General features: G+C 40.0%; 2 long non-coding RNA genes across 2 annotated transcripts in view; one reads left to right on the top strand and one right to left on the bottom strand.

The window, feature by feature from the left end:
• The window catches only part of LOC309629127, a 292,368-nt gene extending 265,575 nt beyond the window's left edge, over positions 1–26,793 (bottom strand). Inside the window, exons 1-2 of the long non-coding RNA XR_014244864.1 lie at positions 12,077–26,793; positions 11,050–11,123 (exon numbers count right to left, since the gene is read on the bottom strand). This is a non-coding gene — a long non-coding RNA (uncharacterized lncRNA). The remainder of the gene's footprint in view (positions 1–11,049; positions 11,124–12,076) is intronic.
• Positions 5,876–12,955, top strand: LOC309629147. Its single transcript, XR_014244891.1, has 2 exons — positions 5,876–6,363; positions 6,405–12,955. It is a non-coding gene; the product is annotated as an uncharacterized lncRNA (long non-coding RNA).
• Positions 26,794–26,995: the final 202 nt, after the last annotated feature.

Raw genomic sequence — 26,995 nt, 5'->3', positions numbered from 1 at the left:
AGATTAATAAAACAGAATTGAGAGCCTAGACAAACCTCACAAGTATACAGTCATTTAATTTTTGACAAGTGCACCTAATCAATCTAATGAAGGTAGGAAAATTTTTCCACAGCTAGATATCCATATGGAAAAAATAAACCTTAATCTCTACCTCACCCTATACTAAAAATTGACTCAGAATTGATCATAAGCTTAAATGTAAAAGCTAAAACTATGAAAATTCTAGATTACATGGGAGAATATTTGCCTGGGGTAGATTAAGTTTTCTTAAGTAGGACACAGAAAACCAATAATGTTCAACACCCCTTGGTATTTACCCAAAGAAATTAAAAACTTATGTCCACACAAAAACCTGCACACAGTTGTTTAGAGCAGCTTTATTCAAAATTGCCAAAACTTGGAAGCAACCAAAATGCCCTTCCATAGGTGAATCGCCTTCTCACTCAGTGAGTGGATAAATAAATAAACAGTAGTACATCCATACAGTACTATCTGGAGCAAAAACAGAAATGAAGTATCAGGCCACAAAAAGACACACAGGAAACTTAAATGCATATTAAGTGCATATTACTAAGTGAAAGAAGTCAGTCTGTAAAAGCTACATACTGTATGATTCCAACTATATGACACTGTGGAAAAAGCAAAACTATGGAGAGGGTAGAAAGATGAGTGGTTGTCATGTTTGGGAGGAGGGAGGGATGAAAAGGCAGAACTCGGGGGCCTTTTAGGGCAGTGGAACTATTCTGCATGATACTATAATGGTGAATACATGTTATTGTACATTTATCAAAACCAACCAATGTACACTAAAAGTAAACCCTAATGTAAACTATGGGCTTTGAGTGATAATGACATGTCAGTGTAGGTTCAGCGATTACAACAGATGTGCCAGCTGCTGATGGTCGCTGAGGCTCTGCCTGTGTGGGGAAAGGGATAGACAGAAACTCTCTCTACTTTCCCCTCAGTTTTGCTATGAATCTAAAACTTCTCTAAAAAAATGTAGCATGTAGCATAGTCCCTGCAAAATAAAAGCTCAGTAAATACATGGTTTATTTCATAAGATCATTAACAAAAGTCTTCGGCCAACTCCATGCAGTGTGCCCTTTTATAAGCTTTTCATTAGAGATACCAAATATATTCTAGACTGTAAGGGGGCGTGGGTGGGTTACCATATAAAGCATCATTATATTAATTTAAAGGCTGATAACTGTGCCAGTCAATATAATTTGGGAACTTTGGGATAAATTAACAGTGGGCAGGGTGTGGAGCGGGTCTTCAGGTGATACCCAGCTAGATCCCTCCTAGAGCAAGATCCGCTCTGGCTCCTGAAAGAACCTGGTTACCAATGAATGTCAGTTCCTTCTTTATCTTCAGGGACTAAGCCCTGCGGCCTTCCCAGAATTTACAGACCTGGGACTATCTCAGTAGTTATTTCTTTGCCCAACCACCTAATAAAATAATGTATATGTAAATATACACATAAGGTTTATTTTCAAGGCCAAGAGAGGAGGTCTGGTATGATTTCAAACTGCCCATTAATAAGTTAATTTCTATTTCTCCATCTTCTTCTGAATGCCTAGAAATCCCTTTACCTGACTGTGGGGGGGAAATGGGACTTTAACCCATTGAGTCAAAAGATGTAAGATGCAAATACCTGTGTGAGGTCACTTTTTAGACAGAATATGTTTACAGGAGGGAAAAATCCAAGAAATTGATCAACCAAAAGATTAGTTCTCAGATAATTTCCTGTTCTTGGGAAGAAACAAAAAGTGAGCAGGAAGACATCATAGTGGGTTCACTGGCACTTGACCTTCAGTGAAATTATATTGCATATCATGTTCAGAAATGACGCTGGTTATGTCTGGTTGTACCAGGAGTTGGGCGTCTGTATGCTTGACAACCTCCCCAAGGGATTCTGATGTTCACCAAAGTTACACAGTTACCACTGTGTAAGGGAGTGCTTTACCCTCCTAATAATTACCTCCAAGGAAACCTGGTTGTTTGGGTGAAATCTGGAAAACCATGTCTTAACAGTTGATACAAAAACTTCTTTCAAGAAGGAAAGTGTCTTTATTTGCAACGTGCCACTTGGAGAAGTAGGTGGCACCTAAAGCTATGAATGTTTAAAAACAGGAAGAAACTGGTTTTGCTCCTGCCTGGAGGGGACAGAGGGGAGAGGGAGGGAGGGAGGGGGGAGGAGGAGGAGGAAAGCCAGCAGGTAACATTCTACTGGAAGCTGTGCTGCTGAGACACATATCCCAATTCCGAATCCCCACGACCATTCCCGCTCCCCAAGCCTCACTTAAGTCTACTGGGCACAGAAATTGCTTCGTGGAAAGAAGCTTTTGTGGAAATCAAGATAAGCACAGAGATCCGTGCCTGGGTCCACATGTAGAAAACAGGGAGGCACCTGTGGGATAGCACGCTGTCCACAGAGAGAGGGTCAGAGACGTTCAAAGTCAGGATTTTTACAGAGTGAAAGACCTGGAGATCTGCAGGAACCTTGTAGACTGCCGTAGGATAAGCTATTTAAGAGCTGGACCAATCTCTCCTAGATCTGAAGGAGGAGGAACACTCTAGTTGATATCTAACAGCTACACATGTGAGCATCCTTGTCAATAGAAGCTAAGGAGCACTTTGAGAGATGCCTCAGCTTGAAGGATATGTGTTGAAGCTGGGTTTCGCCTGTGTACATTATTGATTTGGGGCCATAGGAAGGACAAACTACAAAAACATCCGTAATAACCATGCTGATTACTCCTCTGCGCAAAAATCCACTGCTTGTCTTTTTTACAAATGACATGAAGGAGATAAAGGCAGCAGCAAGGCATCAATTTATAGAATGAAATTCTAAAAAAAAAAAAATGCTACAGTGGCGAAGATTGGCCGAATAACAAAGAAACGGGGAGGGGAAAAAGCGCTTACTATTCCTTTAAGTTGAGCCCTCAGTCCCCCGTTTGGACAGCCTTTAGGGAGAACTATTCTAAACTGATATGATGGGATTTTCCTGGTGGCGCAGTGGATAAGACTCCGAGCTCCCGATGAGGGGGGGCCCCGCGTTCGATCCCTCATTGGAGAACTAGATCCCACATGCATGCCGCAACTAAGGAGACCTCGAGCTGCAACTAAGGAGCCCACCTGCTGCAATGAAGACCCAGTGCAACCAAATAAATAAATAAATATTAAATAGATAGATAAAATAAACTGACATGTTTTGTGACAGGCTGGGTCCACCAATCCTGATACAGGGCAAAGCCCCACTCCAGGTTCCTACCATGGGATATGACGTCAGAGAATTCAGCTACTGCAGCTTTCCACAAAGGAAAACATGCAACAGTTTTTGCAAAAGTTATAGATATTAAAATCATTTGAATAATGGTTAGAAAATCCACTGATCAATCCACTTTAATCAACCTGTTTCAAGCTCTCCCAATGTTTAATTATGTAAAAAACTTTGCTGTAGATCAATATTCCTTCTGATACTATCCTAGATTTGGGAAAGAGCCAGGGTAAGTCAGTACTGAAAATGGACTAAAAAAAATTAGTTATAAGTATGTGAAAAGATCTCTGCAAAAATTTCACCACCTACTTACAAGCCTATGTGAAAATCACTGTGTCCTTAAAATGTCCTATAATCCTCCGGTAGCACTTGCCATAAATTCTCCTCCCAGAAAATCTCTAGAAACAACAAAAGAACAAAAGACCTTATCACTGGCCTTTAGAAAAGATAAAATTGCAGCCTTGTTTTTTACCACACAATCATAGGTCTTTGTTCAAGGTCAGGCATTTCTTTCTGCAATTGATATGTCTGCTGTAATTGCAATTGGCACCACAAAAGCAGGTGCCCCCAGAGCTCTGAGGTTTGTCTGCCAGGAAAAGAGGAAAAGGTGCTGAAGCTGCTGGGTTGTGTGACAGTCTCTGATTTCAAAATTGTCTTCAGTTTCTCAAAAGGAAGGACATAGGTAGAAAAAGAAAAGAATACTCTCCCAAACTATTAATGCCATCTGATTCATCATACCTTTGCCAGCAGAAGTGGTTTCTATGTATGTTTACACGTGCACTCAAACGGTATATCTGGCTCTGACATTACGAAAAATAAAGGGAACAGTCTGGTACCAGACTGACAGTCAGTGAACTACATGGGTGTTAGACCAGAAACGACGCCCTCACCAGCTTCTATACCAAAATCCTCTATCTACACTTTAACTAGTTTGAATAAATCATCACGACAAAGAAACTGATTTACATGAAAATAGGGTATTAGGCCATTTAACACCATGTATCTTGTGCCATTTGGTAATACCATGTATCTTGTGCATCTTTGTTGCAGTTTTCTGAGCAGAGGATTTATTAATGTTCTACCACCATCTTTTAATGTTCCAATTCTACTCCCTGCAATCACCTTGACCCTATTCATCAACTTGGAGTACAATTAGGACATCTTGGGTTCCTTCAAATAATCAGTCAAACCCTCACCTGCTTTATCAGGAAGTATACATTCCTTTCTTAGGTCCCCCATCACCATCCAGAATTGTCTTAGTACCCAAAGGGGACAGGTCCTTCTTACAATGCCATGAACAAAATAACAAAAAAGAAAGAAAGGAAAGAAAAGAAATTCTAATCAATCCACTAACCCTGGCACCAATGGTGGCTTCACATCCTCACCAACACTTGCTATTGTTCCATCTTTTTAACTCATAGCCATCTGAGTAGATGTGAAGCAGCATCTCATTTTTGTTTTCATTTCCATTTCTTTAATGATAAATGATGCTGAGCTCCTTTCCATGTGCTTAATGGCCACCTCTAGATCTTCTTTAGATAAATATCAATTTAAATCATTTGCCCAGATCTTAACTGGATTTTTTGTCTTTTTACTGTTGAGTTGCAACAGTTATTTATATATTTTGAATGTTAGTCCCTCATAGATACATAATTTGCAGGTATTTTCTCCCATTCTGTGGATTATCTTTCCACTTTCTTGATATTGTCCTTTGAAGCACAAAAGTTTTTAATTATGGTGAAGTCAAACTTACAGATTTTTTGTTCTTTAGCTGCATGTGTTTTTGATATCATATCTAAGAAACCATTGCCTAATCCAAGGATGCAAAGAGTTTTACCTATGTTTTCTTCCACAATTTTTATAGTTTTACCTTTTACATTTAGGTCTTTGGTCCATTTTGAGCTAATTCTTGTGTATGATGTTTGCTAAGTGTCCAACTTCACTATTTTGCATGTCGATATTCAGTTATCATCATTTATTGCAAAGACTATTCTTTCCCCCACTGAACTGTCTTGGCACCACTGTCAAAAACCAAACAGTCATAAAATGTAAGGGTTTGCTTATGCACTCATAATTCTAGTCAATTGATCTATATGTCTATCTTTATGCCAATACCACACAATCTTGATATTGCAGCTTTGCAGTCAGTTTTGAAAGTGGGAAGTGTGGGTCCTCCAACTTTATTGTTGTTCAAGAGTGTTTTGTCTAATCTGGGTCCCATGCATTTCCAGACGAATTTTATGGCCAGCTTACCCATTTCTGGAAAAAAAAAAAAAAAAGCAGCTATGATTTTAAAAGGGATTGCAATGGATCCATATTGAATCCATAGACCAATCTGGGGATTATTCCATTTTAACCATATTAAATCTTTCAAACCATGAAATCGGGATGTATATTATTTCCATTTATTTAGGTATTTTTATTTATTTATTTGCTTGTTTGTTTATTTATTTATGGCTGCGTTGGGTCTTCGTTGCTGTGTGCAGGCTTTCTCTAGTTGCGGCAAGCGGGGGCTACTCTTCAGTGCGGTGCGTGGGCTTCTCATTGCTGTGGTTTCTCTTCTTTTGGAGCACAGGCTCTAGGCACATGGGCTTTGGTAGTTGTGGCATGTGGGCTCAGTAGTTGTGGCTTGCGGGCTGTAGAGCACAGGCTCAGTAGTTGTGGCGCATGGCCTTAGTTGCTCCGCGGCATGTGGGATCTTCCCAGACCAGGGATCGAACCAGTGTCCCCTGCATTGGCAGGTGGATTCTTCTTTTTTTGTTTTACAGAGATTTTATTTATTTATTTTTTATTTTTGGCTGCATTGGGTCTGTGCTGCTGTGCATGGGTTTTCTATAGTTGCGGTGAGCAGGGGCTACTCTTCATTGCAGTGCATGGACTTCTCATTGTAGTGGCTTCTCTTGTTGCAGAGCGCGGGCTCTAGGTACACGGGCTTCAGTAGTTGTGGCACGTGAGCTTCAGTAGTTGTGGCTTACGGGCTCTAGAGCGCAGGCTCAGTAGTTGTGGTGCACGGGCTTAGTTGCTCCATGGCATGTGGGATCTTCACAGGCTAGGGCTCAAACCCATGTCCTCTGCATTGGCAGGCGGATTCTTAACCACTGCGCCATCAGGGGAGTCCCAACAGGCGGATTCTTAACCACTGCACCACCAGGGAAGTTCCTATTTAGGTAGTTTTAAATTTCTTTCAAAGATGTGTTGTTGTTTTTGGTGTACAAGTCTTACAGTTATTTTATTAAATTTATTCCTAACTGGGTTTTTTTACATAAGGAATTATTTTTGTAATTATTGTTTGGGGTTGTTCGTTGCTATTGTATAGAAATATAACTGATTTTTGTATATTGATCATGTATTCTGCAACTTTGCTGCACTGTTTATTAGCTATAACATTTTTTTTGTCTGTGAATTCCTAAGGATTTTCTATATGCAAAATCATGTCATCTGTGAATAGAGATAGTTTTAGTTCTTCTTCTCTGATATGGTTTTATTTCTTTTTCTTGCTCAATTGCCCTGGCCAGAACCTCCAGTACAATATTGAATAAAAGTGGTGAGAGTAGACATCCTTGCCTTCTTCCGAATCTTAGCAGAAAAGCTTTCAATCTTTCACGTTTAAGTATGATGTTAGCAGTGCGTTTTCATAGGTGAGCTTTATCAGTTGAGGATATTTCCTTCTACTAGTTGATCGAATGTTTTTATCATAACATGGTGTTGGATTTTGTTAAATATTAGTACTTTTTCTGTATCAATTGAGAAGCTCATATTATTTTTATCTTTATTAATTGGTGTGTTACATTGATTGATTTTTTATATCTTGAAACAAGCTTGAATTCCTGGAATAACCCACTTTGTCATGATGAATGTTTCTTTTTATATCTTGTTGGATTTGGTTTTCTGGTACTTTGTTGAGGATTTTTGCTTCTAAATTTGTAATTTATATTCTTTCTATATTCATAATATAGTTTTTTTTTCCTTGTGATGTCTTGGTCTGGTTTTGGTATAAAACTAATAGTGACCTTATAGAGATGAGTTGGAAAATGTTCCCTCCCCTTCTATTTTTTGGAAGAGTCTGTGAAAGATAGGTGTTAATTCTTCTTTAAACATTTGGTAGAATTCTCTAGCAAATTCACCATCTAATCCTGACCTTTTCTTTGTGTGTAGTTTTTTGATTACTAATTCAATTTCTTTACTCATTATAGGCCCAAACAGCTTTTCTGCATATAGTTTTTCTGTCTTCTTAAATCAGTTTTGATAGATGTGACTGTCCAGGAATTTGTCCATTTTATCTAGATTATCTAATTTTTTTGGCATACAATTGTTCATAGTATTTACTTTTAGGCCTTTTCATTTCTGGGATGTTGCCTCTTTTACTCCTGACTTTACTAATTTGAATCTTCTCTCTTTTTTCTTTGTCAGACTAGCTAAAGTTTTGACAATTGTGTTGATCTTTTCAAAGGATCAACTTTTGGTTTTCTCCATTGTATTTCTATTACCTATTTCATTTATTTTTTCTCTCATCTGTATTATTTCCTTTCTACTGCTTACTTTGGGTTTAGTTTGCTCTTCTTTTTCTAGTTTCCTAAGGTAAAAGATCAGATTACTGATTTGAGATCTTTCTTCTTTATTTAATATAAACATTTATAGCTATAAATTTCTCTCTAAGCACCATTGCTAAGCTTTATCCCAAAACTTTTGGTATTTTGTGTTTTCATTTGCACTCATCTTATTTTCTAATTTCCTTTTGATTTCTTCTTTGATCCATTGGTTGTTTAGGAGTGTTTGACTTCCACATATTTGTGAATTTCCCAAATTTCCTTCTGTCACTGAGTTCTAATTTTATTCCATTGTGTTCAAAGAACATACACTGCATGACTTCAACCTCTTTAGATTTACTGAGTCATTATTTTTTATGATCCAATGTATGGTCTATCCTAGAGAATGTCCCATGTGCACTTGAGAAGGATGTGTATACTGCTATTGTTGAGTGCAGTGGTCTATTCATTTCTATTAGGACTAGTTGGTTTATTGTATTGTTCAAGCCTTCTATTTCCTTGTTAATCTTACGTCTAGTTGTTCTATCCATTATTGAAAATGGGATCTTGAATTTTCCAACTATTACTTTTAAATTGTCTATTTCTTCCTACAATTCTGTCAGTTTTTGTTTCATGTATTTTGGGGCTTTGTTGTTATGTGAATACATGCTTATAATTGTTATCTTTTCTTGACGGATAGATCTTGTATCTTCTAAAATACGCTTCGTTTTCTCTAGTAACAATTTTTGTCTTAAAGTCTATTTATTTCTAATAATAGCATGACTACCCTAGCTCTATTTTGCGTATTGTTTGCATGATATACCTTTATCTATCCTTCTACTTTCAACCTATTTGTGTCTTTGAATATGAAGCGTGTCTCTTGTAGACAGAATGTAACGGATCATTTTTTATCCATTCTGTCACACTCTGCCTTTTGATTGGAGTGTTGAATCCATTTATATTTAATGTAATTATTAATAAGGTAGAATTCATATCTGCTCTTTTGTTATTAGTTTTCTATATGTATTATGTCTGTTTTGTTCCTCTATTCCTCTATTACTGTCTCATTTAGTGTTAAATAGATATTTTCTAGTGTACCATTTTAATACCCTTGTTGTTTCTTTTACAATATATTTTTAAAATATTTATTTATTTATTTATTTGGTTGCGCTGGTCTTAGTTGCGGCACGTGGGCTCCTTAGTTGTGGCATGCAAACTCTCAGTTGTAGCATACATGTGGGATCTAGTTCCCTGACCAGGAATTGAACCCGGGCCCCCTGCATTGGGAGCGCAGAGCCTTAACCACTGTGTCACCAGGGAAATCCCTACAATATATTTTTAAAGTTATTTTCTTAGTGGTTGCTCTGGGGATTACATTTATTGTTTTAAATAATAACAACCTAGTTCAGATCTCTCCTCACTACTAGTTTATTTTTAAAATATTCTACTTTTTCATCAAATTAAAGCATGCACAAAGTTATATACCCCAAATATTAATGACCAACAAAGCAGTAGTCTACTGCCCCACTTGACAGAGTGAACTACTTTCAACAGTTTATGTTTTGAGTTCTTCTAAAGATTGTCTCCACATTTTAAATAATACATTGATACCACTAAATCTTCATTTATCAAATCTAGATATCATTTCCTTACTGCAATGATAGATGAGGAGTTATTTTACTATTTGACCCCAAACCTCAAAAATGTTGATGCTTATATCATTATTTTTTGTTTTTTTTACTGGGTTACCTTTATAAGTTTAGCTCATTAATACAATATAGTTCTTTTTCCACCAACTAGAGATAGAATCTCTTTACTCCCTACATTTGTAAGATATGGATCTTAGCAACCCTATCTTCCTTCCACATTTTCTCCCTCTTTCTTTTTCTCAACTACAATTAGGAATATTTTGACTTTTCCATTGTCAAGGTTGACAATATTTACATTCTGTCCTGAAAATTTATATTTTTGCACTTAGTCTATAGGTTAACTCTCAGTGTTGAAAACCAACAGACAATATTTCCATTACTATTACTCAATTGTTCATAGCATAGCTAGGTAGCAAACTATGGTAAAATTTTCTTTCCTGAGATTGCAACATAATTATCTCTGTGCCACTTCAAGAGCAAAGCTCCTATTGACAAGGTCAACCAAGTTTTCTCTCCTTCCTTCTCCCTCCCTCATGCCCTAATTGCTCAAACCCTGATACATTTCACTTTGCTGCTTATGTGACCACAACTTCCTTGTGTTGTTGAAAAGTCAATTTTGCCTTTCATCAAGATTCTGATGGACTTCCTTGAACCATAAACCTCATAATAAGTTTTTAGTCAATATTTATTGAAATTAAATTATTTGAATAACCAGCCTGTCCCCACAAATAAATGAAATGTTAAAATATTGCTATTTTCCAGGGATTTTATATGTGACTACTGGCAAAAGAAGAGAAAAATTATTCACTTTGTCCCTTTAGGATGAATTCCAACCCAGCTTTAGCCATACCAAGTTTTCTCAAAATTTTTGTGAGCAATATTGGTATCATACCACCCAGCTTGGCTTCCAGAAATCACAATGACTTTGTGTACTCAATATTAACTAGCCAAAAGGGAAATAAATATTTTATTTTTCCATAATTGAACTAAAGTTTTTTTATCTGTCAGGTTCTAAATAAAAAGCATCTGGCTTCATTTAAAGAATTAACCTAAGGTATTTTGTTCCCAAAGAGTGTGTACATAATGAAGAATTACAATAATCAAATTTAAGGAAAGAAAGAAGGACCCATGAGCAAAATGTTGACAGTGATAAAAAGTAATACCACTGAGAGAAATAAGCAGCCTTAATCATCAAGAGAATGAATGATTTCTAGCCTCCTAAGCCAAGCTTTATAAAGCCACCCACACAGCCTTTCCCATTCAAATAGGTACCTCTGTCAGCCTCATGGAACATGGATTCTAATTTGGATCCTAATTTGGATCCTCAGACCTCTATGAAGACCTTCAGCAAATTGATTAAATCCTTATATTTTTTTAAAGAGTTTTAAGTTTGTAAAATATCTGGGTAGAGGGCTTACAGATTTAATTAGATTTGTATAGGGTTCCAAGACCCCCCCCAAAAGTTGAGATCACAGTCACAGATTAAATAGTCTACTTGGACTTTGTGTGTTGACAGCCCAACCCATAAGCACATATACCCAAGACTGCTTCTTTAGAAAAGCTACTAATTCTGTCAGAGCCACACATAACTTACCTGTCTTCTTCCCAACTTCTTAATTAGTCAAGCTGCACACTGAACACCTCTCTTTCATTTTTCTTATTTCATGCCTATGAGAAATCATACATGGCTTAAAGAAAATTACAAATGAAGCCTACACCTCCTAAACAGTATTTTATAACCATCAGAGCCATTGGATAATAGCAAAACATCGGCCAAAAATTTCACTGAAAATTATTTTAAAAACATGGTAAGCCTCTGGTTCACTCTATGGGGGCCTGGAGAACAGAAAGTAGTAAGTGTCCTAGATTCCTCAGACACACACATTCGAGACTGATGACAGGAAATTTCATGGACAGGCAGGGGCTGGCTCTCCAGGGAAGGTTCTGGGAACTAGTCTCTGGGGCAGAACGAGACACTCCCTCCACGGGGCAGAAACTTGCTGCCCCTTGAGCCCCCTACCATTAAGAAAAAGTCACAATGTTTAGTGGCCCTCTTGGGATTTTAGAGGCGCATCCACCACATTTTCGTGCACTTATCGAACCCATTTCCTGTTGACTCCAATGGCTGTCAACTTAAGTGAGGCTAAGGGCAAGTGGAGGTTCTCCAGCTGGTCCAGGCCATGTTGCAGGCAGCCCTAAACCTTGACTCTTATGATCTAGCAGATGCAATGGGACTTGATGGGCCTGTGACAGATTATTACTCTGTGGGGAATTCTGTAACATTCGAGTGGCAACCTCTAGGGCTGGGGGACAAACTTGCCCTTTTCAAGCTATTGTCCTTTTGAAAAACATCTCTTGGTTTGCTCTTGGGCCCAGTGAAGATTCAGTACCTCACCATGGGACACCCATTGATCATGTAACTTCTCCCTGTAACATTACACATTAAGTGTTGTCTCATCAGTGGCATCGCCATAAACTCAGGCATATTCAACAAACCGTAATCAAATGATTGATATACACTGATATACTGACAGAAATCAAATATAGACACATTTATCTTTATAAATATTGAGAGAGAGAGAGAGAGAGGACCAACTGAGACAGATCTTACAGGCACTGACCTGACTGCGGGAGCAGTTTGCACTCGCTGAGGACTCACTCGGGCCTCCTCCTGCCACTTCTTCCTCAACCCTCGCTGACGGCCTCTGGGGAGTTTGCTCTGAGGAGGGAAAGATGTAAGCTTGACTTACAGACGGTTCTTCACCACAGTGATGCTGGAAGCTAGAAGCGGACTGTGGAGAAACCCATCACCCTGCTGGTGGGTGGCCATGAAAGGTGGTGGAGGGAGGTTCTCCCCATGGGTAGCAGACTGAACAGGATAGTTTTCTTTCTCTCAGTAAGTTGTGGTAACAAACAACCGCTAAACATGAGTGCTTACAATAAAGATTGTTTCTCACTCTCTGGAATGTTGGCTCTGGGTGAACAGAGCATGTAGCTTTGCTCTGCATGTTTCCTCAGTCTTATATCCAAAATGAAAGCAAAGCCCCAATCTATGGCTTTGCATTCTTGTGTCAGAGGAAAAGAGACCATGTCAAAGCTCACAACGGCATCCTGATGGCTTATCTGAACATCCTAGGTGTTGTGTCTGGTCACATTCCATTGGTCAAAATATGTCATATGGCAAAGCTTAACCTATCTCTACAGGAATAACTTAGTCACTGACAATGAGTAGGCTATATAATACTTTAATAGGAAGAGGGTGTGAATAGCTAGGGAAAATAGTATAATTTACCACAAGCAGTACATATCATTGTTCACTTTTACTGGAAAGACTGTTTACGACATGGTTCAAGACCAACTGATGGGGGAATCTAATAAAAAAAATGACACAAATGAACTTTTTTACAAAACAGAAACAGACTCACAGATCTCAAAATCAAACTTAGGTTTACCAAAGCGGAAATGTGGGGGGAAGTGATAAACTGGGAGATTGTGATTGATGTACACACACTACTATATATAAAACAGATAACCAACAAGGACCTACTGTATAGCACAAGCAACTCTAGTCAATATTGTATATCTGCTATATGGAAAAGAATCTGAAAAAGAATGGATATATGTATATGTATAACTGATTCACTTCGCTATACAGCAGAAACTCACACACACTGTAAATCAACTATACTCCAATAAAAATTATTTTTAAAAAAAGACCAACTGATGGGGAGTTGCTGACAGTTTAGCTGCATCATGGATAGAGACATGGTACAAGAAGGCTTGAAGAGGAAGTATGTGTGGAGACTTCTCAAAGTGGACCCAGGGTAGGAAGATATTTATGTCCCATGTGACTCCTCACCAGAGAGTCCCACCACGGAGGAAACTCTTAATAATCAGATCTAGATATATGTCATACCTCTAGTGTATGTCAATCAGCCTCTATCTTCAGCCAGTGAACTCACGAACTAAGCGACTCTGACAACAGGGACAGAGAGATAACCCCATGAAGACCAACTGGTCACTTTCTCTGATGAGTGCTCCAACTGCCAGCAGCAGCAGGAACCAACCCTAAGCTCAGGGATATAAAACCATTGCCTTGGATGGGGGCAAAGCAACCAGCTAGCTAGCTTGCAACAGGCTGACTGCATTAGGCCCCTTCTATCAGGGTGAGGACTTCGATTTTTCCTCACTGGAATAATCGCTCTTTCTGGATCTGTATTTGCAGCAGCACACGGTGACAAGGCATCCTTACAAACTGTTCCCCAGTCTCCCAGTCATCCTGGAGCCTGATTCTACAGCCTTCCCCCACTGATTCTGTGGGCTGCACAGTTTCCTTCCCATAAATCCTTTTCAGCTCACAGGCAGTTTCTGCTACTTGAAACGAATGATCGAGACTGAAAAAACAAAGTCCTCGGGATTTCTGCTCAGTCACTTTCCTTATGAAACAAAGGCCTAAATTCCCAACTTCTCAAAATCCTGCAGTTCCGAAAACATGGATGAGACTGGAGGGCGTTATGCTAAGACAGAGAAAGACAAATACTGTGTGACCTCACTTATATGTGGAATCTAAAAAAATCAGACTCATAGCAACAGAGAACACACTGGTGGTTGTCAGGGGCTGGTGGTGGGGAGCGGGGAAAATAGGTGAAGGTGGTCAAAGGGTACAAACTTCCAGTTATAAGATGAATGAGTTTTGGGGATGTAATGTACAGCCTGGTGGCTACAGTTAGCAATACTACATTGTATATTTGAAATCTGCTAAGAGAGTAGATTCTAAAAGTTCTCACCACAAAAAACACTTTGTAACTACGTGAAGTGATAGATATTTTAACTAACCTTTCTGTGATAATCATTTTGCAATATATACAGATGGCAAATCATTACATTGTACACCTTAAATTTACACAATGTTATAGGTCAATCATATCTCAATAAAGCTGGAAAAAAATTCCCAACTTCTCCATAAATAAAGCAAGAAGTTTCCTTCTTTTTAGAATTATAGGCTTGGCACCCAAGCTATAATCAAATCAATCCAAGAGGAATTTCTTGGAGATTCAAGTTTAGGCTGTCTAGGCAAAACATGGCTAAGTTGAGTAATTCACCACTGAACTTGTTCAGTACAAGCAGCAAGGCTCTCATTCACTACATCAGCTATTTCTTTTTCATAAAACCATTGTATATTTCTTGGATATTCTGTCATCTTTTCCACGTACTTCATTTTTTTTCTGCATAACTCAAATTAGGCAGTTCTATTTAAAATCTAGCAGTAATTGCTAGCATGTCTGTAAGTTTTCATCAGGCATCTTTACTAAAAAGATGCATCCAGCAGCTTCTCAGTGACCAAAATTAGGTACAATTCAGGCAACTCCAAAGCAACCTCTTAGCACTTATCTGGGTCTCTTGAATGTTTTTTTTTTTTAAGTCTTCATGTTACACACTCCTGCCTACATCAAACTTCTGCTAGCCTTGGTGTAATACCTTAGTCAAGACAGGCTAAACTCTGAAATCTTAGTGACTGACTTAATGCAGCAAAGGCTCCTTTCATGTCTATTTCATTCACCTATGTTTATATAAGGCAGCTCTATTCCATGCAGTGACATAGGAACCCAGTACGATCACAGTGGTGGTTCCATGATCTCAAACTATAACCTCCATAGCCCTTTGGCCTGAACAATTCACGTGTCCTCAGCCTAACCGCTAGCAAGCCTGGGGATGCAGAACGAACACCAACTGCAGGTAGAAAAGAACCAGGTATTATTCATTTGTTCTAGTGTTCAAAAGCATTGTTTTCTTTACTAGCTGGTACATGTCTGACACTCTGTATGCACCAGGGCTCTGAACTTGAGCTAGCCATAGGCCTTTCCTCAAGGAGATTACAATTCAGGAAAATGTAGACGATAAGAAAAGAATCAAACAATTAAGAGCATCATATAATAAGCACAAGACAGGGGTTACTGTTAAAGCACAGGGAAGGGGAAATCAGGGTAAGATTTTTGGAAGAGGTGATTTTTGAGCTGAGTTTTTAAGGATCTAGTTCAAACCAAGCAGATGATGGGAGGGAAAAGGACATTCTAGGCAAAGAGATCAGAATGTCAGGACACCTGGAAAAACAGTAACAGCATGGCGATTTCAGAGAAGGTGGATCAGAGGATAGAAGAGGCAAAGTCACAAAAGTTGAATTGAAAGTACTTTCCCAAAGGATATTCATCAGAATCGAGTCCCCTGATTTGCTCCATGGCAAAAGGATTCGATGGTTAAATGTGTAATATGTTGGGGAAAGTTAGCAGATTACATTCACATTTTAGCATACTGAAAGTTCTAAGAAACTCTATGGTATTGAGTTTGACTAGACTTTGCATAGATTTACCAAACTTAATATGAAATCCTATTAACAGCTCATAGAATAGGTAAGCTAGGGAATAGAGATGGAAAAAATCTGGAACTAAATGCTAGATAAATAGATAAGTTATAGATAAGTTATAGATAAATGCTAAAGAACTTGAATTTTATCCTGAATGTTGTAAGGACAATGAAGGATTCTAAATAGAATAAAAATTTGAAAATGCTACTATGGCATGGTAATTCAGGCATGAAGTATTAGGGCCTGAACAGATTTTTTTAGAATTATGTCACTGAATCTACTAGGACTGTTTGTTCAAAGTCAGGGTTTGTAATTCCTTCATCTCTGAAATACACACATTCCAAGCCCAAGATTCTGCCCGTAGCAGAGGCTCCATAAAATGAAGAATGATTCAATGAATTAAGTGGCTTTTGAAATGGTTCCCAATGATCTCTGCCCTCTTGGTCTTCATGCCTTTTGTATAATCCCCTCCCCTTAAGCACAGGCTGGACCTAATGACTTACTCCTAACAAATGGAATACAGTGTAGACTGCCATTCTGTGGTTAGGCTACAGAAGACTGTGACTTCCACATTACTTTTCTTACTCTCTTGCTGGAATTCACTCTTGCCTTCTTGCTTGCTTGCTACCATTCTGTAAGATGTTCTATGGATAGAGCCACATGGCAAGGAACTGCAAGAGACCAACAGCCAACAACTCATTAGGAACTAAAGCCTCAGTTTAATGGACCACAGGAATTAAGTCCTACCAACAAGCATGTGAGTGAGCTTGGAAGTAGATTCTCCCCAGTCCAGCCTTGTGTGACTGTAGCCTTGGAAGACACTCAGAGCCAGGGGACTCAGCAAAATGTGATTCCTGACCTAGAGAAACTAGGAGATTATAAATGTGTACTTTTTGAGCTGCTAAGTTTTGGGGTAAATTGTTATACAGCAATAGCTAGCATAGTAAATGAACAGATAAATCAACCAATAAATATATTTTTCTCCATTTTATGTCCTTGATATTTATCAAGTCTCCTTCCTTCCTCTTTGGTACTTGAATGACACAACAGCTGTGTGTTTGATGGTGCAATGCACCCCATCATTTTCACCTTTTCCTGTATTCTTGCCTTTTCCCATGTGATGTAGCCATTTTTCACATTAAAGAAGTAAAATACATTTTCCTATCTCTTGACATTGGGTTTAGCTACATAGTACCTTGGCTAACAGAATAAGGCAGAGTGTCAGTTACAAGCCTAGGTTTAGGAGGCCTTCAGTGTTTTCACTCACATTGTCTTGCAATTACGCCACCGCTATGAGAAGAATTCGATCAAACTAGTCTGCTCACCCCCAGAAGAGGATGACAGATGTCGGGCTCAACACATGGTCAAGCCCAGTCTTGATCAGCCGACCCCCAGACTATCCACCGAATCATGAGCCAAACAGATGCTTAGTCATGTGTGCCTCTGAGACCTTGTGATTTTGTTGTTGTTGTTGTTACATACTATGCCGAAAGTTGACTGACACAGCTGTGTTCAGGAAAGAGGGATGGGAAGCTTCCTGCTGAAGAACAGTCTGGTTAAGTAGACCCCAAGTCTAAACATTAGCTCAAGTAAAGAAAAAAGTACACAGGTAAATTTTTTCAGGCAATATGAAATAATTTGATCAATTTTCCTAAACTCTGAAATTTTTAGATGCTGTTATTAGTGGCTTGCTAACACCCTCAACAAGTTACGGCAGAGAAAGTGGATTCCAGTTTATCACTTACCTTAATAAGTTACAGAAATATATGAAGCTATTTAAAAGAAAATCCTCTTCTTCTCTCATACAAAATTACTTTTCCTAGGGTTTCTATTGGTCTGGTTAGTATAACATCAACAGGGGAAAAAAAAACTTTGCTTAGTTCTCCCTTTCCCATTACCGTGGCTCATAAGTTTGATGTTTTTGAGGAACTCATTGGCTCTTTGGGACCATAATTAGCTGGAGGCCATCAGAGTGCAGAGTGACTCTCATTCTGTTAGCTAAGGTTTTTTTTTTTCCATTAAATTTGTGATCATGGGGAGTAGAAAGGAGTCAGCTGATGGGAAATGTAGTCCATGAATGTTCTACATGTAATCTAAAAAAATTCAGCCTTTGGTGGACTGAATTATGTCAGAACGAAAGACTCCTATTTGATCTTGATTGCCTTTAAGTCATTTGAAAGAAATTACCATGGTTTGCCTGTTACTATTTTTCTTTCCAATTTTTATCCCATTATGTTTGTTTTTTTTAACAGACCTGATAAAGGAGTATTTCTTATTCCTCAGCTCAAATTACCAAATCCTCTTCCTAAGACAGCTGAATCATTCTATAATATTTATACAGTAAAACAGAACTTTTTCGGGTGTTTGTACCCTGGCCAAATACATTATACATTTTTCAGATTTCTGTAGCACTGATAGAATGTTTTGAAATTCACAATACTGGGAAAAGTGTTTACCACACAAATAATACGGCAAATTGAACCCGTTTTAACAAGGATGTTGGAATACTACTCCTTTGAAATACCAGTCTAGGCTTTAATTGCTGTAATTATCCCTCAGCAGGAGGACGGTACAGATTTCCCAGCTGCACCAGCTGCATGGCTGCTGGGACGAAGAGCGGGGACAAACAGGGGCTCATGGGGTTTTTCTGGAATAAACAAAAGTGCAGCTCCAAGAAGGAGGTGATCCAAAACCAGTCCAAATTTGAACAGAGACAGAGCAAAATCAAACTAGATTTATCACTGAGGATAGGTAGGAATGGAATATGCCATCTGGGAGGGCAGGATAGAGCTCTTGTCAATGCCGGTTGCCAGGATGGGACTTCAGAAGAGTTCCATTAAAGGAGGACACAGAAAAGCATGAGTGTGAGCCAGACTCCAAGTGTGACAGAATAATATTGTGAAGAATTAGCTCCTGTATCTTGTATTCTTCATTCCCTTTAGGAGTGATCTTACCACCTCTTTCTTATTCCCCCAGGAATAAAAAGTTCTCAAACTAGACAAGATAACAATACACCCAATGCTTTATCTTTAAGTATTTAAAAACCAGTGCAAGTGCCAGACTAAAATGAATGTCATAGATGTGTTATCAGACAAAATGGGTCCGTGCCCCCAACTATTTGAGCTGAGGACTATAACAAGAGAGGAGAAAGTTTAGATGTTGGTCCATCTTTCCCCAAGTCCTAGAGGTGGTAGAAGGGAAAGGTGATGAAGCCTTCTAGATGGATTTGAGGGATACCAGACCGAGAGACCTGTGCCTCACCTGTCCTTTCTGAAACATGGTAACTGGGCTGCCTTGCTGATGTCCTTCATAAAACCACTGCATGGGATCAACACAGCAGGGATGGCTGGGAGGGGTGTCTGTGGGCAAGGTGGGCGCTAGGTGACAACCTTGACTTTTTCATGGATGCCCACACAGGAGAACATCTGGAATTTCCTTATGTCCTTGGAAATAGGAAATTAGAGCTAAGCAGGGGCTAGCAGACAACTCCCTCGTCCACCCATTCCAAAAAAAACCCACAATATTCTAGGGTTTGGAATAAGAAAGAATCCAGGTGAGCTGTGCTGACCTGATGGCTAGAGGCCATGGAAGACTAGACACTTAAGTCTCCTACAGGATGATTGTTATTTCTTGGTGAGCACTTCATGGAAGAGGGTCAAGCCTGAGGACCAGACTGGCTCAGTTCTTAGTGGAGCAGGACACCAGCAGAAGAATAAGAGAGATGTAGACTGAGGGAGAGAGATCTATTTCTACCAGTGGCTCAGTGGCCTTAAACCTCATGGAGATACCGGCAAAGGCCAGCTCATTAAGGTCTAGTTAATGAGTTACAAATTTACTTATAAGCAGTAAAAAGCGTTTGAAGGTGTAACAATTTTTCCTTCTACAAATGATAGAAATCCAACTAGTACTGACATAAACAGAAGTTTCTTATCCTCAAGATACAGAAGTCTAGAGGAAGACAATTCTGGACTGCAGTAACTCAAATATGTCAGCAAGTACCCAGTGTCCTTCTATCTTCCTGCTACTTTGTCCGTGGTATGTGGATTTTATTCCCATGAATGCAAAATAGCTGCAACACCTCCAGGCATCAAGCCTGTATCAATTCCAAGAAGGAAGGAGTGGAAGGCCAAAAAGACAAAAGAGTTTTCTCCTGGTAAGATGTTTCATTTTGTTTTATTTTTACAAACTGTCATTAATGGTGTATTTCCTTATATTTTTCTATTAAAAAACTGGAGAAATGTTTTAATTACTCTATTTTTCTTCTTCTTATTTTTGACAGCTTTACTGAGGTATAACTTATAGACCATTCAATTCACCCTTTTTGGCATACAATTCAATGAGGTTTGGAAAATTTACAGAATTGTGCAACTGTCATTACAACCCAATTTTAGAGCATTTCCGTCACCCCAAAAAGACTCCTCATGCCCATCTGCAATCACTCTCAAGTCCCACTTCCAGCCCCAGGCAACCACTATCCATCTGTATAGATTTTCATTTTCTGGACATTTCATATAAATAAAACCATATAATATGTGGTATTTTGTGTCTGGATTCTTTCTCTTGACAAAATATTTTGAGGTTCATTTATGTTGTAGCATGTATCACTAACCCATTCCTTTTCGATTGGTCAATAGCACTCCATTCTTTACAAATATCACATTTTACTTATCCATTCACCATTTGGTAGACTTTTAGATTATTCAGTGTCAGGTTATTGTGAATAATGGTGCCATAAACATTCATGAACAAGTCTGTATATAGACATATTTTCATTTCTTTTATGTAGATTCCTAGGAGTGGAATAGTTGAGCATATGATAAATTTATGATAAACTGATTTTTTAAATTGCCTTAATATAGGTTAAAGAATAAAAGTGTTTTAAAAAACTATTGCTGCAGTAATTTGTTAATGAATACAGAATATAAAAAGAGCTAAATTGTGACATCAAAAACATAAAAGAGGGGGTAAGAGTACAGGTATTGTATGCAATCAAAGTTAAGTTTACCAGCATAAAACATACAGTTATATCTATAAGATGTTTTATATAGGCTTCATGATAACTACAAAGCAAAAACCTAGAGTAAATACACAAAACATAAAGAGAAGGGAATCAAAGGGTACCGCTATGGAAAATCATCAATTCACAAAGGAAGACAGAAAGAGAAAAAAAGGAAATATGGGAACCACAAGAGACCCAGAAAACAATTAATAAGATGCCATTAGTAATTCCTTACCTATCAATAATTACTTTAAATATAAATTAAATCCTCTAATCAAAAGGCAAAAATGGATTTTTTTAAAAAGACCTAGCTATATCCTGCCTACAAGAGACTCATTTCAGCTCCATGGAAGCACATAGGCTCAAAATGAAGAGATGGAAAAAAGATATTCCATGCAAGTGGAAACCAAAAGAGAGCAGAAGTAGCTATACTTATTATCAGACAAAACAGACTTTAACTCAAAAACTGTAACAAGAAATAAAGTGGGCCATTATATGATGATAAAGGAGTCAATTCGTCAAAAAGATATAACAATCATAAATGAATATGTACCCAACATATGAGCACCCAAATATTTTAAACAATTATTAAAAGATCTGCAGGAGAAAACAGGTAATTCAATAATGAACAATTATATACCAACAAATTGGATAACCTAGAAGAAATGGATAAATGCCTAGAAACATCTAACCTACCAAGACTGAATCATGAATAAATAGAAAATCTGAAAAAAAACAATGATTAAGGAGATTGAATTAGTAATCAAAAGTCTCCCAAAAAAGAAAAGCCCAGGACCAAATAGCTTCACTGGTAAATTCTACCAAACATGGAAAGAAGAATGAATGTCTATCCTTCTTAAACTCTTCCCAAAAAAATTGAAGAGGAAGGAACACTTCCAAACTTACGTTACAAGATCAGCATTAATTACCCAGGTGAGAACTTAGCTCCACAACTTGCGCCACAACTACTGAGCCTGCGCTCTAAAGCCTGCGAGCCACAACACAGCCAAAAGTAAATAAATAAATAAATAAATTTATTAAAAAAAAAAAAAAAGAAGATGAAAGGGTAGACCAGGGTAGCTCTCAGGCCTCTGCGAGTTCTAAAACTTGGTGGTTACTCCAGGTATGAAGCAGCAGGGGCCCGTTGTGGGTGGCAGACAGGGATACAAACCCAGAAAGATGGGCACAAAAAGTATTTTGAAGGAAGAACAACGTGTGCAAAGATGTGGAGGTTGGAGAAAGCATGGGACTGAGGCTAGAGCAGTGCGGCGGAAGATGAGGGCAACGGTGGAGAAGGGCAGAAGCACCCCGGCGCCATGGTGACAAGTTTGGGCCTTACTCCAGGAACAATGGAGAATTAGGGAAGATTTCATAAGCAAGCAGAACTATTAGAATCAAATATACACTTAAGCAAAATGGTAGTTTTGTCTGATGTCAGAAGGATAAGCCCCAAATGAGACCCACCTACTATGGGGATCCAGAAAGGAAAATGAAAGAGGTCTAAATCAGAATGATAACTATAGGGAGAGAGAGAGCTGGACAGGTTTCAGGACACTTAGAAGACAGAATTACCAGGATTTGCTAAGTGATTTAATAGTAAGAGAGAGAAAAGTCATTTTAATAGTCGTGTTAGTTTGGTAGGACTATGATAACAAAATACTACCAGCTGGGTGGCCTGAACAATAGAAACATGTTTTCTCATAGTTCTGGAGGCTAGAAGTTCAAGATCAAGGTGTGAGCAGGTTTGGTTTCTTCTCTCTTTGGCTTGCAGCTGGCTGCATTCTCGCTGTGTCCTCACATGGTCTCTCCTCTGTGCCCACCATTCCTAGTGTTCCTGTGTGCCCTAATCTCCTCTTTTTATAAGGACACCAGGCAGACTGGATTAGGACACACCCTAACTACCACATTTTACCTTAATTACTTCTTTAAAGGTCCTATCTCCAAATACAGTCACAGTCTGAGGTTCTAGATCAGGGCTTCAATATGTTAATTTGGGGGACATGCAATTCAGCCCATCATAGTAGTAATAATAATAGTAATAGCTAATACATAGAGGGGTTGCTAATTCACTGTCTCACGTTCCACTAGGATGGACTATCTCCATTTCTTTTTCCACCTCCCCTCTGCACCCCTAGGCCTCCTGCCCTTTCACTCATACACTGGGGCTCTGAATCCACCACCATCCTACTGGACACAAAATCACACGTCATGGCTCCCCTTCCTAGTTCTCCAGTCATTCATTACATCTGTGGTTCCCATTGCCCTCATGTGACCTCACCTTCCTTGATCAATGGAAACAAAGAAAACCTTCATCCTACCACCCTTCTAGCAGACATGCCAGGCCCTGCCCTCAGCTCAGGCCCATAGCCTCCTAGTGAAATCAGAACACCAGGGAAGTAATGCCCATCCCTAGGTGGGTTCTGCAGGTAGCAGACTCTGACTCTGGAGTTTAGTGTGCAGGATGTTTGTTAAGGAGTTCCCTTGGGATGAACACCATGGAGAGAGGGAAAGAATTGGGAATGGGAAGAGGGAGGAGTCATTTACGATGCCAGTGACAGCCTCAGCCAACCTACGGGGAGCCCTGGCGCTCAGTTACAATTGTCCCAAGTTGAGCTGAAATGGTCAGTCCTGTGTGTGCCCACTGCAACCAGGCATTGGCTGTGGGCCACCACGGGAGGGCGTGACCTTGGCAAAGTGGCTCTCTGCAGCTGAGGCAAGTACTGAATGGGCTGGCAGTGGAAGGGTGCCCACGGACACACACCCAGAAGCTGGGCAGCAAGTCTTTCCCTGATGGGGGCTCTGGGTCACACCTCGTGATGACCCCAGCAAGTAGCCTCAGCTGATGACTGAGCAGGGATGGAGAATAAATAATCCAGCTTCCTCACCTCGCGAGATTGGGGCTGGCAAGGAGATAACCCCACAACAGGTTCTGCCCCGTCTCCCGTGACCTCCCAAACTCAGCACCTGCCCAACACCACACCGTTTACTTGATCTCTTCCCTTCCCCGCCCAACTTCCCCCAGGCCCCACCTGTGCTTCTGAAATAAGCCACATGCATTCACATCCTCATCTCAGGACTGCTCCTGGGAGAACCAACCGAAAATATCCCCCAAAGCCTCTTTCCTCATTTTCTCTACGTGATAAAAATAGACTTTTTTTTAAGGAACGACCTATATCTCCAGGCCTCTCTTTTACTGCAATTTCCACTATTTTTCCCCACCAAGAAGTTATCTGAAGTAGTCGTGCGTGACCTCGACCAGGCTGATGCCTCAAGGTGCAGACTGCTCACAGAACGTGCTGACTCCTGCACCACAATGCTTGCTGTTCATCAGAAGGACTCGCCCGGTTAGCAGGAAAACATCCTTAGCTCTTCTCTCTGACTTCACCAAAAGCAGGCTGGTGAAGCACATTCCTCTGTCATAAACGCAGCAGACAATAAAATCAATCTTCCCTGAATGGCTGTGTCTGGCACCTGCTGACAGCAACTCTTGGGCTGCTCGAGTGCCCACAGCTGTCCTCAGCAGCGTCCAGGGAGGTGGTCCCCATACACCTCGGAGACACCTGCTGTTGGCCTATTTGCATGTGCAGATGTGACTGGAGAATAACTCCTCATGGTAAGGGGTGACAGATGGGCTAGAGACCTCCAGAGGGCTTGGTTCTACACCAGGAGTGGTGGTTCCAGGTGGGGGAGGACAACACAAACACATTTAACCAAGAACAGCTAGCATTTCTTTACCTAGGAAAATTGTCCTAGTTGAACAGATGTATGTAGTATGGGGAATGTTTGGTTTGGGTCTTCCGTACTTCCATTTAACCTGTGGTTCTTGACCATTTGGAGCCATTTGAGTTGTTAAAAAAGAACAGAGAAACTTATGATGGTCACCTAAGGGGAAACATGGGGGGAAGTGATAAATTAAGAGTCTGGGATTAACACACACACACTACTATACATAAAACAGATAACCAAGAAGGACCTACTGTAGAGCACAGGGAACTTAGTCAATATTCTATAATAACCTATATGGGAAAAGAATCTGAAAAAGAATGGATAGATGTATATGTATAACTGATTCACTTTGCTGTACACGTGAAACACACACAACATTGTAAATCAACTATACTCCAATATAAAATAAAAATTAAATTAAAAAGAGAGAGAAAGAAAGAACAGAGAAGGAAAAGGGAAAATCCCTAGCTTTCAGACTCAAAAGCCATAGTCTACCTATTATAGGAAGGCTTCAAAGAACATAAGCTATTGTCCCGAGACAATGACTTGGGTGTAGGCTGTTTACTTAGGAGGTGATTACAGGAAGCATAGCAGGAAATGAAACCAAAAATGAAGGAAAGCCAGTAAACAGTGTGTCGATGAGCTGGTTACCACTGTGGGCAACCGGGGCTAAGACTTATGGGGGATCCTCTGAGAAATAGTGTGAAGCACCCCTCAGAACCTTCCCGCTGAGAGACAAGGAGGCTGCTGGCCAACGGCTGCCCACTAGGATGTTGATACTGTGTAATTCTGGTCTGCACCTGCACGGCCAAGCAAGCTCCCATGATACCAGACAAAGCCCTCAAGCAGAGAAAGAACAAGAGACAAGCATCGGCACTTTAGGTGGGAACCCGCAGAGTGTGGGAAGGATCGACAGCTGCAGCTCAGGTGGGTGAGGGGATGAGAGAATACAGGGCAGGGTGCCAACAGTGCCTGCTGTGATATGCTCAAGGGGTGAAGAGAAGGCAACAAAGACAGAGGCAAAAGGGAAGTCGGGCCATGAGACACTATGTGACTTTCTGAGAACGGGCTCTGCCCTTTCTGCTCATTGCCCGCCACTGGTCACGTCCAGCATGGGGAAGAATGTTGGAAACCCCCATATACATTTTGAGATCTAAAGGCAGAAAGGACCCGTGTTCAAATTTCTGGCAGGGCACTTGAAAGCAAGTGGAGGACTTCCCTGGTGGCCCAGTGGTTAGGACTCTGCACTTTCACTGAGGGGGGCTGGGTTTGATCTCTGTTTGGGGAACTAAGATCCCACAAGCTGCGCAGCACAGCAAAAAAAAAAAAAAAAAAAAAAAAAAGCAAGCAGGATCCGTGAGTCCCCCCACAGCTCGCTAGCTTGGACCACTAACACAAATATAAAGATGATGTCAGGGAGGGTGATCTCAGGAAACATAAAAATACAAGAAGGCTAGAGGAACGGATAAGAAGAGGCTCAAGGTCATGATGAGAAAGAAGCAGAGCTCGAGAACTGACAAAGTCAGTGGGAGCGTGAACATTTCAGCAGAGCTCAGGGTGGAAGGACAGTGATGGTGGAGAAAGAAGAGCGCAGCTGAGACCAGGGCAGCAGATGCAGCAAAACACAAGTTACCAAGAAAGTTCCAGGTTCCCCCTTGAAAGCCACAACACATGTCAATCCCTGACATCCTAGATGCTTCTTCAGGGAGGGAAAACGTCCATAAGTTTGTTCTCTAAGTCTGTTGAGTCTGTCTCTGTTTTGTAAATAAGTTCATTTGTATCACTTTTTTTTTAGATTCCGCATATAAGTGAATCACTTTGCTGTACACCTGAAATTAACACAACATAATTAATCAACTATGCTTCAATATAAAATAAAATTTTTTTAAATATATGGAAAAATGTCCAAATTGACTGAGGTTAAATCTAAAATTTCTACATGATTTAGATTGGGTTTCCTCAAAATGAGAGCCTGGGACAAGGATTTGAGTGTAGGTGTCTGGAAGGTGATTCCAGACAGCAGGAGGGGGAACTGGAAGAGGGAAACAGGGACGGAGGCAAAGCCAGGATACGGGGTGTTATAGAGGGATCCACCTGGCGGTAGGAACCCAGTTCCGTTGGAACATTTGAGAGTCGTAGACAATCACCCACCCGAAGGATGGAAGGCTGAGGCCTATACCCACTGGCTCCTGTTTCCCAGTGGTCAAGGGATGCTCTCTGTATTAGTCAGGCTCCCCCAGAAAAGCAGAACCAATAGGGGTGTGTGTGTGTGTGTGTGTGTGTGTGTGTGTGTGTGTGTACAGATTAATTATAAGGAACTGGCTCCCATTATGGAAGCTGACAAGTCCCGAGGTCTGCAGGGAGAGTCTGGAAGCTGGAGAACCAGGAGAGCTGACGGGGCTGGTCCAGGTCAAACGAGGGCAGGCTCAAGGCCCAGGAAGAGCTATGTTTCAG

Source organism: Balaenoptera borealis (genome assembly GCF_965194805.1).
Source record: "Balaenoptera borealis genome assembly, chromosome: 5".
NCBI classification, from domain to species: domain Eukaryota; kingdom Metazoa; phylum Chordata; class Mammalia; order Artiodactyla; family Balaenopteridae; genus Balaenoptera; species Balaenoptera borealis.
Note: the sequence above shows the minus strand (reverse complement) of the source record. Positions and strands in the feature narration are given on the sequence as shown.